Source organism: Cyanistes caeruleus, chromosome Z (genome assembly GCF_971803275.1).
Source record: "Cyanistes caeruleus chromosome Z, bCyaCae1.hap1.1, whole genome shotgun sequence".
NCBI classification, from domain to species: Eukaryota; Metazoa; Chordata; class Aves; order Passeriformes; family Paridae; genus Cyanistes; species Cyanistes caeruleus.
The window spans coordinates 10,126,482-10,140,842 of NC_141732.1; the positions used below are offsets into that span (position 1 = coordinate 10,126,482).

The 14,361-nt window shown below is 36.2% G+C and overlaps 1 protein-coding gene across 2 annotated transcripts in view; it reads left to right on the forward strand.

Moving 5' to 3' along the window:
- FBXL17 (F-box and leucine rich repeat protein 17) overlaps positions 1-14,361 on the forward strand; it is a 271,732-nt gene that overhangs the window by 71,484 nt on the left and 185,887 nt on the right. The gene's annotated exons all lie outside the window — the stretch shown is intronic.

Consider the following 14,361-nt stretch of genomic DNA (forward strand, 5'->3'; position numbering starts at 1 on the left):
AATCAGAAGGCATGTGAACAGTTGTATTTCATACAAGTGTAAACCAGAGAACTATATTAAATAAAATCCTCTTCCTATGTGTCTTTTCATCATGTCTGATGCATTTCAGGTTTTTAACTAATTCATTAATTAAACTTGATTCTGCATCAGATTGATAGAATAGGTCGGTGTCCTGCCTGATCAGACTAACATAACAGAGGTTTATTTTAGATTAAATTGCTGGTAATGCATGCAGTAAAAGAATTGTGAAGAAGAAAGTTTTTTGTATTGTTTCTTATTATCAAGTATTTCTGTGCAGTGTGACCTCTGTTTTGTGAAGATGATATATTCCCATATATATATATATATATATATCCACTTCTGTGCAATATTTCTCATTTTCACTGATTATATACTGATTGCACTTCCCAAGGATATCTGAAATTGTGATTCTTTTGACAGCTATTTTTAAAAAAGTCTCCTCCAGTTAGGATTTGAACTCCAACTTTATCTGTTTTGAACACTAGAATAATATGGAAAATTACATATTTTTCATTAATGAAACTTGAAGACTTCTAGTCCTTGCAACAAGATGAATAAACATGGGTAGTTAATACCTACTAGCTTGTCTGTTACCAGTAATAAAGGTGTAATACCATGTACATTAACATGTATCATAGGAAATGTTTTCTTTCTGCACTTTCTTCTTTTTAGAAGGGCTTTTAATAGGGAGAATGTAATTTTGTTTAAACAGCTTACAATATCAAAAGGCAAACTGGAGGGCTGGTTAAATTTTTAGGTTCTCTGTCCTCCCTAAGAGATTGAAATAATTTTAGCTAGTAACAATATTTGTATCTGAAATTTGAGTGACATTCTCTGTTTTGTTTTCTTATTTGTTTTACAAATAATGGCTCATGTTAAATAATGTGTGCTACCCAGGAAGACTAATGTAAAGTTATTTGAGCAAGATAGAACTATTTTAAAAAGCTCTTGTGGTATCCCAGTGAATGATAATGTCCATTAGATGATTTGTATTTTTCTGCAAGCTTATCTATAAAATGCTGTTTTTTGGATATTATTTTGATTAATGTAGTATTTTATATAAAATCTCTTCTCCCTTTTCTCCTTATGTAATAAAGTTATTGAAGTATACTTTATATGATTTTCTTAGACCTATGCAGTTGTAGTAATCATAGTGCTTCTCTTAATGTTAACTTGTATTAATTACAATATGCAGGAAATTATCTTGTTTTATTTCTTTCCCTGTTTCCTGTGTGGCATTAGAGACTGGTTGGTGATTAAAAAGCTTCTTAATCGTGTGCTTTAGTTTGAACAGCATAAGCAACTGAAGACTTTTTCCTTGCCCCTGCCTTAGTATGTGTATTTAGCTTATCATGTGTAACAAATGGTGACCATATGATTCTACTAGAGTCCACATAACCAGAACTGAACAGTTCTCTCTATGAAATTTGTACTGGTGAATTGGGCAGGCAAAACTTTGTATGCGTATCCTATAGTGGAAATTTGGGGAAATCTAATCTTTCCATGCTTGCGAAAGAGAAGCATTCTTCCATTGTTTATGGCTAGTATGAAACCTGAAAAATAAAATGTGGTTATTTTCTTGAAAAACAGATGCAGTTGAACATATCTTCATTGTGGGTTATGATACAGAATGTACTGTGTATACAACCTTCCTTGAATTGTGTATTTGTATTTCCCTATATTTTCAACTGCTACAGGAGTTTCTTCACTCATTACAATTACCTGGTATCCATGAAACTTGGAAGGAGGGATTTGAACAAGATTGTCTAACTCTAGTTCTTCTGAATGTTCCAGACAAACTTTATAAGAGAAAATGCTTATATTGCTTTAATAACCAACCTGGTGGCCTTTTATGTTGAAGTGACCACACCATTGGAGAGGGGAGGGTTTGCAGATACCATTTATCTGGACTTCTGTGAAGTCTTTGACACAGTTCCCCTACAACAGATTTCTGTAAATTGGAGAGATGGATTTGATGAGTGGGCTGTTAGATGGGTGTGGAACTGGTTGGATATCTCATCCAGAGGGTAGTAATAAATGGCTCCAAGTCCTAATGGGCATCTGTGACAAGAGGTGTCCCCTCAGGGAACAGGGTACAGGGACCAGTGTTATTAAATATTTTCATCAATGACACAGATGAAGGGATTGAGTGCACCATCAGCAAATCTGCAGATGACATCAAGCTGAGTGGTGCAGATGACACTTCTAAGGGACCTGGACAAGCTCAAGCCACTGCTTGATTCCCATGGAAATCTCCTGGGGTTTAACAGGGCCAGGTGCTGGTGCTGCACCTGGGTCGGGGCAATCCCTGGTGCCAGCCCAGGCTGGGCATGAACAGATCCAGAGCAGCCCTGCCCAGAAGGACTTGGGGGTGCTGGGGGTGAGAGCTGGACATGAGCCAGCCATGGGCACTCCCAGCCCAGAGAGCCAAGTGTGTCCTGGGCTGCATCCAGAGCCCCGTGGGCAGCAGGGGAGGCAGGGAGGGGATTCTGCCCCTCTGCCCCGCTCTGGTGAGACCCCACCTGCAGGGCTGCCTCCAGCCCTGGGGTCCCAGCACAGGAAGGACATGGAGCTGCTGGAGAGAGTGCAGAGGAGGAACACCAAGGTGATCAGAGGGAGGGAGCTCCTCTGCTATGAGGAAAGGCTGAGAGAACAGGGATTTGTTTGCCTAGAGAGAAGAATACTTTGGGGTGACCTCATTGTTGCCTTCCAGAACTGAACAGAGCTCACAAGAAAGATGGAGAGACACCGTTTACAAGAGTATTGTGTGACAGGGCAAAAAGCAATTGACTCTAACATGAGAATGGGTTTAATTTAGGTATTAAGAAGAAATTCTTTACTGTAAGGGTGATGAGTCACCGGGAGCAGTGGGCCAGAGAAGGGGTGGATGTTCCATCCCTGGAAGTGGTTGCTGGGGACCCTTTGCAACTTGGTCTAGGGCAGAGTCACTGCTCATGGCAGAAGAGCTGTAAGCAATCTTAGAGATCCCTTCTAACCCATTTTATGGCAAGATTACTTTTTCAGACATACTTCCTAACTCCTAAAGTAAACATTTGATGCCAAGGGATCAAACCTGTTTTAACTCTTAAAATTTATGGTGGTTTTTAGGCCTAAGTAGGTACCAGGTGTTTGCTGTCTCTGTGTGTGTGTTAGCCTTAAGCCACAGTGGCCCTGTTACCGCTGTCGTATATAAATATTATGCAGATGTCACAAACTTGTATTATTGAATGAATTGCATACTAGGAATATGATTATGTTGGGTAGATGAAGGGATCTGGTTGTAGGTATATCACTCTTAGTGTTTTTGCTTGCTTCACGTTTTTTTATCGCTTCTTTTAACACTTGGTTTCACTGAGGAAAGTTTTTTAGACCTAGTGAAAAATGTGAAAAACATTGCTGTAGCATACCACACCACATACACAGTGATGCATATAGTAACTTTGGAGTAAATAAAGAGAGTAAAGAAAAGAGGGTAAACAGTACTTCATACTGTTCTGTTTCTGTGTAATGAACAAAAGCTTTAATGTGTGAGAATCTGTCAGAAACAATTGGTTCTGAGTTCGTATTGTATGATAGCAGTGAGAGCATTGTCTAAGTTGGTATTTAGGTTTTTCACATGAATAATATATTCATAATATGTAAGAATATAGTTCATGATATAATAAAATAATATCTATTCATTATATAATTCATAATATAATAAAATAAAACCACTCTGAGAACGATAGATTAGCTTTGCCTATGAGAGGGATGTGACACCAAAACAAACTTATGCTATGGAGGTGATGGTGTTTTTAATGAAAGGAACATGGATTTTTCAGATTCTTCACCAGGAAAATTAAAGGGTTTATTTAAGTATCTAGGCTTTCAGAAGGTAATCAGAGTAATGAGGCAAATGAAATATGTTTCTATTTGCGAAAAGGACTATTTTCTTGTACTAAACCAAAAGGATGTAGACATAATAATAGTATTTAATAGTTTTCATGACCAAGACCTCCACTATTTGTGAACATTAACCGTGTTCTTGTGAGGCCATTTTAGAAGGGAAACACTATGAGCATAAATCAATTGTGACATGAATGTGTACTGTAAAATAAGCTTCCAGCCCCTTTAAATGCCTTGAAGTTGTGGTAAACGGATATATTTGCCAAAGTAAATAAATGTAATGGGAATGTATAAGATCAAATTGCACAGAGGAAGCGAAAATAAAAGTTAATTTCTTCTAAAAAGATTTTAGGTGGTAATGACATTATTCTATTAGGGTGAACAGTAAAGCTGTTGAATAAAATGGGGTTTTGTGGGGTTTTTTTACTCATAATACAGGAAATGTTTCTATTGCTCTGAGGGCATTAAAAGTGAAGATAATGCAAAGTCATATTTTGTCCCAGAGAGGATGAATATTTTATTCATACACTTCTTACACAAGGAGAAAATACTAAGCTGCTAGACCACTGAACCATGGACCTATTTTGTGTTTACTTGGAATTTTTTTTCTTCCTTTGTATTCAGAATAACACCAAATTAAAATTCTTGATATGTATTTCTTAGCATGTGGACATACTAGTCTTTTTGACTGAATGTTGTAAATAGCAAAGGAGAATATTATTTTTAATTTTTAGAAATTGTCATGCAGTCTTCTGCTTAAAAAAAATATGCTGAGAAACCTTCTTTTTTCCTGTAAACATTTGTAAATATACAGTGTTCCTGGTGTGTGACTCTCGTTATAAAATTTATAATGCTGTGGTACTCGCTTTTCTATTTTAATTTTTTTTAATTTTCCTGACGCTTTGTAGGCTGTCATGTATATGTGCTATTTGGTGAAAGATGTTTAGTTTTGGAAGCAGTGTTTTCCAAGTCCAGAGTAAACACATTTTGATAATAAATTTTCTCTTTTGGTAGTCGGGCAGTATTTTATAAGATGAAGAATTGTTTTTACAATTTTATTTGCATTTGTCAGCAAATAAATTGAGGTATGCTGATAGTCTTGTTTAATACAAATGCATGTAAACTGTACTTAATAAAATTGTGAGATAATGGGACTCAGAGATAATTTATATTGAGAATTTAGATTTGTTTTCTAACCCAGATATTTAAACCTGCTTGAATATAGTGGTTGTCTGCAGTTATTTAGTATTTCAAACTAAATATGTTCCAAATATGTTTTGCTCAGTACTAAATAATTTGCAGAATTAAATAGACCAAAAAAGAACAAGTCATCTTTTAATGCCTCGTGTCACCAGTAACAAAAAGAAAATAAGATTAAAAAGTGATACTCTGTGCCACAGGAACAGAAGGAATACTTTGTGTGGCCTTTAACAGAGGTACTTAGAGTTCTGTATCTAAAAATCATGTCGGGGTAATTGGGAAGGATTTGCATCAGCTTTCACTATTATCAAGATAAAACAGGAACACTTGCATTTAAAACTAGTCTTTCAGTTCTCTTAAAAACCTCTCTTTAAAAAGGGAGACACTTTGTAAATCCACATGCATTCTAAAAGGGTGCCTTATAAAATTATGATTCCCCTGAGAATTGAATTGAGTATATAGCAAAATTATGGTGTTGTTTTCATACTTAAGATATTTTAAATTACTTGATGTTACCATAATATAGATTATGAGGGCAGCTGGTAAACATAACATAAAATGCTCCTTCTACCTCTTCAGTCCTTACACTCCAGTCTATCTTTTCCTCTTGTATTATGGGCAGATGAATGATACTAATTCCTGGAGTGATGCATAAGGATGAGGGCAAAGATAGCAATTCAATCCTCTTCAGTCTTCCCCTCCCCTCAAAAGTGAGGCTGGGGTAGTGAATTGTTAAAAAATACCTCAGAGTGAGTATATATTCTCCTGAAGTCTGAGGTAGCAGGGGTGCACAGGACATCTAAAACTTAAGCTGATATTAAAATACTTACAAAATATTTTGATTTTAACTTGTTTGTAAAAAGTCACTTATGATGATGGATTAATTAATCCCTTTCAGTTAATAATGGAGCATGTTTTGCAGCCATAGTAAGCAGCAATGTTTTATTTTATGAAAGATCGCACATTTGTTTTGTAAAAATATCTTTTTTCTAATGAAAAGGAAATTTATAACTCAAAGTTATAAACCGAGACTGTGAAAAAATTAAAATGTAATCTTTAAAAGTATATATTAAAAAATAGGGATCATTTCCTTTTCAGTTAGTTTCCTTTAAAGATGAAGGAATAGAAATATTTATGGGTTTTTTTTGGGTGCTCATAGAAATCGGTAGTGCTATTGGAAGTTAAAAGCTGAAAGTGTTGAATTTCTGTTTTGATTAAGCAAGTGGTTGCATTTACTGAAGGTGAAGAAATATATTCTGGCAGTTAGTTAGGATGAGCCTTGCCTTCTGCTGTTCAGTTAATGAAATTTGGATGTCCTAAGAACTTGAGTGTGATGACAGATTATCCGTGCCTTCTTTTTGTCAGTGTTCTGTAATTGCAATAGAGGGTCATGAATTAAATGCATGTTTGCCAATAATAATTACTTTGTCATGGCTTTTATGACAAATACAATTTAAGCTGATGCTCGTGGAGAGCAGGCAGTGTATCAGTCCTGTTGAACAGGAAAAGTCCTTTCCAGTTTAAATTTTAAACAAATCTTTGAAACATAAACCCATTTTCACCACTCCTACCTTTTGTTTTATGAGTGAGGTATGGCAAAAGATCCCTTTATTTGTATATAGCAGTCTTTATTTGTGTGTTTGTAAGAGAAGTTTGTGCTGAATTACCGTTAATTTGAGTTTTGGTTTGTATTTATTGTCAATCTAATTGTATAATGTATTCCTAAGAAATTATATTATTAAGATATTGTTAGGAACAGCTGCTAATGATTGTTCAGATTTGTTTGGTGGAACCTTAGGCTAAATCTATAAGTAAATATTTTGAGTATTGCAGCCTCCTGAGGAAAGTAATTTAAAAATTAAATTTAATTTTTACTTGAATTTAAATGTGGTTAAATTATTACACAATTTACTTATAATTTTCTACTCACAAGACTTGAAAGGTATGTATAGATGGGTTGGTAGATGGTGGCAGGGAGCAGAATGATCCCCCTGTTATCCAGGAGGAGGCAGTCAGAGAACTTCTGTGCCACTTGGATGTTCATAAATCTGTGGGCCCAGATGGGATCCATTCCAGGGTGATGAGGGAGCTGGCAGATGAACTTGTAAAGCCACTCTCCATCATTTACCAACAGTCCTGGCTCACTGGTGAGGTTCCAGATGACTGGAAGCTGGCCAGTGTGACACCCACTCACAAAAAGGGTGGGAAGGAGGTTCCTGGTAATTATAGGCCAGTCAGTCTGACCTCAGTACCCAGTGAGGTCATGGAGCAGTTTATACTGAGTGTCATCATGCAGCACTTACAGGATGGCCAAGGCAGCAGACCCAGCCAGCATGGGTTTAGGAGAGGTGGGTCATGTGTGACCAACCTGGTCTCTTTTTAGGACCAGGTGACCTACCTGGTGGATGCAGGAAAGGCTGTGGATGTGTCTATTTGGACTTCAGCAAGGCCTTTGACACTGTCTCCCACAGCACACTCCTGGAGAAGCTGGCAGCCCACGGCTTGGACAGGAGCACTCTGTGCTGGGTTCAGAACTGGCTGGATGGCACCAGAGAGTGGTGGTGAGTGGGGCTGCATCCAGCTGGGGGCCAGTCACCAGTGGTGTCCCTCAGGGGTCTGTGCTGGGGCCAGTCCTGTTCAATATTTTTATTGATGGCATGGATGAGGTATTGAGTCCTTCATTAGTAAATTTGCAGATAACACTGAGCTGGGAGCGTGTGTCCATCTCTGTTGGAAGGGAGGAGGGCTCTGCAGAGAGACCTGGAATGTTTAGATGAATGGGTAGAATCCAGTACAATGATGTTTAGTAAGTCCAAGTGCTGGGTCCTGCATTTTGGTTATGTGACAATAATCCCTGCAGTGTTATAGGCTGGGGATGGTGTGGCTGGACAGTGCCCAGGCAGAAAGGGACCTGGGGACACTGGTGACAGCAGCTGAACATGAGCCAGCCCTGTGCCCTGGTGGCCAAGAAGGCCCATGGCATCCTGGCCTGTGTCAGGAATAGTGTGGCCAGCAGGAGCAGGGAGCTCATTCTTCCCCTGCACTCGGTGCTGGTGAGGTCACACCTGGAGAGCTGTGTCCAGTTCTGGGCCCTCAGTTCAGGAAGGACATTGAGACGCTTGAGCACGTCCAGAGGAGGCAACGAGGCTGGTGAGGGGCTGGGAACACAAACCCTGTGAGGAACGGCTGAGGGAGCTGGAGTTGTTTAGCCTGGAGAAAAGGAGACTCATCTTATCACTCTCTACAACTTCCCAAAAGGTGTCTGTAGTCAGGTGGGGGTTGGTCTCTTTCTCCAGGCAGCAACTGACAGAACGAGAGGACACAGTCTCAAGCTGCACCAAGGGAAATATGGGTTGGATATTAGGAAATTTTTTTTACAGAAAGGTGATAAAGTATTAGAATGGTCTGCCTGGGGAGGTGGTGGAGTCACCATCCCTGGATGTGTTTATAAAAAGACAATGCCATAGTTTAGTTGAGGTCTTGCAGGTGGGTCGGACTCAAATTATCTTGAAAGTCTCTTCCAGCCTAGTGAGTCTTGTATTGTGCGTATTCTGTGTATAATCTTAAATATTTTAAAATACATGCTTTAGTTTAACTCTTCTGTAATATTTTGATCTTTCTTTTGACCCTTCTTTTTACCCTGAAAGGTAGTTTTAAAAGTGTTAGTCAAAAGAGAGGCAAGGTCATCTTTCCCTTTGTGGGAAAGAGGTATCATTTGATAAGTTTAATACAGAGATAGTACAGCAAATTTTAAGCTGAGTAGGAAGTACCTATGTAAGCACACTCAAAACAACCTCATTATTGTGATTTGTAACTTTTTGTTGTTTTTTTTTTTCTTTTTCAGATGTTAGTGTAATGATACTTAATGTCTTTCCTGCTGATAAAACAGTGATTGCCTGACTGCCTTGGTTTACAGTATATAGATATTTTTGTATATCAGCAATCTCTGCTTTATGTTTCTGTTTTGTATGTATTGCATACTTGTGACTTGGTTGAATTCACCTGTGATCTAAATTAGCCCCTGGTAAATGCTTTTGCTCTGTGTGATGTGCCTGTATCTTTTGAAATGAATGTATTCCAGAAGTCAAACCAAAACTATACTAGAGTTTAGCCTAACTTCACATCATGGCACACAAGGGGAGACATGCCAGGGAAATGCACATTGCATATGTGATACCTTATCCACAGTATTGGAGGGTGTAGCCATGTGCTTTGTGCGGAGCAGGTTTCTGAGTGGGAGGCACAGTGGGCCTCAGTCTGTAGCTGATAATAATGCATAAGTAAGGCAAGAAATTTCTAGGACTGACTTGGCAGATGAGCTTTTTGCAAGCTTAATGTCTTTTCAAAAATAAACCGGAATTTCAGTAAGCCCTCCCTGACTCTTTCCTTCTTCCTTTGGTGTCTATATAGAGTTTGCTTAAGCTGTTATCCAACCAAGATGGAGAAAAAATTTATGGAATAAGGAACTGGGAGAAAAAGGGTGTTTTCTACCATTAGTATTGTCATGTGTAGTGAATACTTACCTTCATGACTGATTCTCTATTTACACGACATATACTTTGAGTTTATTCTTCTGAGGAATATTTTACGTGTTTTTGCAACTTTTATTGATATATATTGCATGTAAAGAAATGTGTATTAAGATCTACTTACTGAGAGTGCAGTGCACCTGTTTAAATAAGAGAACATGGTATTCTTTCTGTGCCAGTTTCTTTTTATATTCCTATCTCTTTTTCAGTTACTTCTGTTTCAACTTCTGTAGGTGTTCATTAATTGTGAGGCTTTTTAGTTGGAATTTGAGTGGCTTTTAAGTTGTACCTCAGTCTTTCTTTTTGAATTATAATCTCTGCTTTTTCCTTTTTGCACTTTCATTTATTGAATAGAATATAAAATAAACTAATACTTACAAAATCTAATTCAGAGTAGACAAAATATTGAATTTCTGTAGAACAATGCAGAACTGGAATTCATATATAATAGGCTGCAATACATAAAAAGAAAATGATTAAATCATATCTCACTTATCATAGATCTTTTTGATAGGAGCAAAATCTGTGCCATTAGTTCCAGACCAGTGTATTTCCCATTCACAATGCTTTAGTGCATAACTTATAAATCTATCCTCATCATCCTATATTACTTTTTCAAAGCAAGACTAACATGAAGTAAGACAGGATGAATGAAAGTCAATGAAGGTCGACTAGACAATCCAATTACTAAAGATTCTTGGAAGAACAGTACTGTGATCTATGATAGAAAATAATTATTTTCTAATAAAATACAAAGTTTTTGATTAGTTTATTTAATTAAAAATTAAATAATTTTTATTTGTATAGAAATATACAAATAAATATTGTGTGTGAATTCTTGTCTTTGTTGACAAGGGTCATTTCTGTAGAACTGCAATATATTCTTTATGGTAATCTAGTTTCAGATTATGCTAGTCTAATCTGTTTGTATAATACATCAGAATGTCAGTTGTTTAAAAATTTGTTAGTTCACAGAAGCCATATTTAAAGTACACATTTTATGTACCTGTTCTGCCACCTGAGTGGTGAATATTTAACATACAGCTACACATTACAAAACAAAGAGGCAGTGTTACGGTGGGTAATCATTGCATATGCATCTCTGCTAATTTTCCATGCTTTTTTTTTTTTCATCACTCACTTATTTTTCTTTAATTCTGCTGAATAGACCATCTCTTACAAGCACATTCATACAGTAAAAGAAGTTAATATTTCTGGTACCCACCTCTGATAGAAATAGTGACCCAGGCTGCATGTTGGAGCTAAATACAAAAGTTTAAGTCTGTTCAGAAACCATCAATACTGGACACTGCAGATGATGGAGAAGAAGAAAACCTAGTTAAGCAGAAAAATAGATGTTTCCAGTCGTACAATCATCCTTGAACTTCAACTTTGTTGCTTCTTTATCACAGAATGAGTTAGGTTGGAAAAACTTTGGGGGTCACTAAGTCCAAGCTTTGACCAAACACTTTGTCCATGAGTGCCATGTCTGGTCTTCTCATAAGCACATTCAGGGATGGGGATTCCACCACCTCCCTGGGCAGCCCATCCCAGTGTCTGATCACCCTTTCAGGTACAGCTGAATTTTACCTACTTTTATGTCCTTGATACAAATAGGTCTGATGAAAAAAACCGAAAAACACACCAAACTTCTGCATACAAACTTTGTGTCATTATGGTTTTGAGCCACATATAAATAAGGACAGATAGGATTTAATTATTTGTTACTCTAAGTGAAGACTAGGTAATTTTACTTGACTATCATTTTACATGTAAGTTTTAAATAAATTCCAAATTACTTCACATTCTTGTTTTCCCCAAACACTGCAAAAAAAGAACAATAAGACGTAATATAAATTTTACCTTTTAACCTTTTAGCAGATGTTTAGATTACAGGTATTTTGATCTGTTATTTCTACGCATAGTCTCTTATATTCATCTGAGGAGAAGCCATTTTAGTGAAGTTGCAAGTATATGTTTATGTAAATATAGAAATACATAAACATATATTCCTTCACAGCTAATACAGTCATAGGAAAGTGGAGTCATATTAGAAGTGTTTAACCAAACAGAGTATCAAGTGGTCTTCATTACAGTCTGTCTGAATGGGAAGCATGTTATTAAAAAATCAATTGCTATAAATGACATAGGGTCTGAAAAATAAGTGATGAGTTCCTAGATATTGGTATAACAAAAATTTCTGAGAGGAAGGTACAGCGTTGATGGAGATAATTTTACAGTGTTTCCCACTAAAAGTTGAAGTCATCTTCTGCAGATAGTGGAGTTTTGTTGTCTGACAGCAAAAGATAGAAACTGTTCTTTTATTTATAAGACTTAAGAACAAATGGTTATTTGCAGTAGCAAAATATGTGTCTAAATTATCACAGTAATTGTAAAGCATAATCAGGTTATGTCACACTCCTTTTGACTTGAAAATCGTGAGGCTTGCATGGCATACAGAGGTAATGAAGAATCTTTTTCTGATTAAAAAGGTGCTGCATATCTAACAAGGACTGAAAAGGTTCACTGCTAATCTGTAAACTATTTAATATAAATGGTCATAATCTACTGTTATTAATTTTTGCCAAAACTATTTTTTCCAAAGGTTTTGTTTAGATTACAGAAAATACAGTATGGAAAGAAGATATTTTAAGACATAGTAATTCTATTATTTTCATTCAAAATGTCATTTTTTGAAGTCCTCATGCACCTAAATGTTAGCTATAAGTAGAAATTATTTGTAGATTGAAGTTTTAAGCTCTGTAATGAATTGGTGTTATTAGCATTTATGCTATTTATTTTTCATTACTACATTTTCTTGATAGGTACAGCAAACCTGTCTGCAACAGAGAATTACACTTGAATTTTCTGTAGGGAGGGCAGACCAGGATTGTAATAGAGTCCTTCTCTAGGATCATTCTCTTTGTCAGAGTTTTTAATTTGTTTTCTATACTAAATATTTTTTTTTTTTTTTTCCCAGCCTTGATTTGGTGCTGGTAGCATCACACATGCTGCAAATTTCTAAGCCTTTGACTTGTGATAGTATTTGTTACAGGTTTTTGGTAATCAGTATCTCAAAAAAAGTAATGGTTGGTGTAGCTGTCCTTAGCTGTGAGGAGTGTGCAAAGATAAAATGTAAGGCTGTGGCAGATCAAATCAGAGAAGAAATTTCTTACTACAGTGGTTTGCTTTTGTTCAAGAAGGCAGATCTGAGATATGGGTCTCTGCAGATACCCCACTACACAATTTGTGATTGAATCTGTTCACCTGAGCATTTTTATTTTCCTTTTGGATTGTTTTCAGTTTAATCAGGTTCTAAATACACAATAGTAAAAGGCTTGCCTTTTACTTTTATTTGGCAGATGTACAGCAATAAAAATCTCTGCTCACTGAGAAATTGTTGCTTTGAGAAAACTGCACTAGGTCTATAACAATTTTCAGCAACCCCAAAGCAATACAGCATTTATGTGGTTAGTGGGCCTATAAACCCATATCTCTGGGTTATCTTTTCAAAAGTTGTTCTGCCAGAGTCCTCACCAAGGTCACCATATGCTGCCAAGGTGCAGGAACGTGACACATTGGCAAGTTGGAACTCTGGGTGATCCACAGGACAGCAGGAATAATGTTCCTATATGAGGCTCAGCTGTGAGCTAGGTATTTCAAAACTTGTTTTGCTTCTCAGTTCTGTGGTAACAGGAAGACATCCATAAAAATTCTAAATGTTCTCAGCTTTCAGGAGTTAGGATTTCAGTCATGATGTTCCTGAGAAGTGCAGCTGGAAAATACAGGCTTCATCCACAGTCAGTATAGGGTTTTTCATTACTGCCATTTGCACTGGGAATATATACTTTTCAGAGAGAAAAACAAAAACCAAGACAAAACCAAACCATACTTGTTTAAAGGAATGTATGTAGGTGTCGTATGTGTACCTATGTCAGTATTACATTCTTAACAAAGTTCCTTTTGATCATTTAGTCTACTTACAAAGCAATATAATATATATTAATAATAATTATATATAATTATTAAATGTTTATATTATATTTTATATAATTTATATTTGTACTTAATATTTTATAATTATAATTACTATAATTATAGATTTAGAATAGTTGTATAAATAAATAAATCTCAATAGTAAGCTGGATAACTTGTCCATTTGGCTGATAACTGACACGGTGTATTGCCATGAGATTTCCTAGTCTCGTCTGAGAAACAGATGTAATACTACTTTTAAGTTGAGGTCTTCAATTGCTGTGTTTTAGTTAAAAAGAAATATAAGACAAGGCATATAAATTTAGGATAGCATACAATTCAAATTCTTTGCAGAGTCAATGATGGGTACAGCATGAGTCTACAGGATGACAATAACAAATTTATTAATATTTTTATTTTTGTATATAATTTATAAAAATAGTGGATAGAATTGTCTCTTGGGTTATTTGCACATAAATAGGATGACAGTAAGATCTGAATTTGTGGCTATCATCTCTTACCTTGTGTTTCTTTTTTCTCTGCCTTCTGCATAAAATATATTTTTCCTAATTTTCATGCATATATGTCCTTGCAGATGCCCAGTGTTTACTCTCAAACTCTTGAAATAAGTAATAGTAGTGGTAATAATAATACTAAAAGTCTAAATGAGTCACTTGCCAGTGTAGAGTAGAAATTTCTTAAACTGTATTAAGTATGTGCTTATATCACATATTCAACTGCTGCCTGTTTA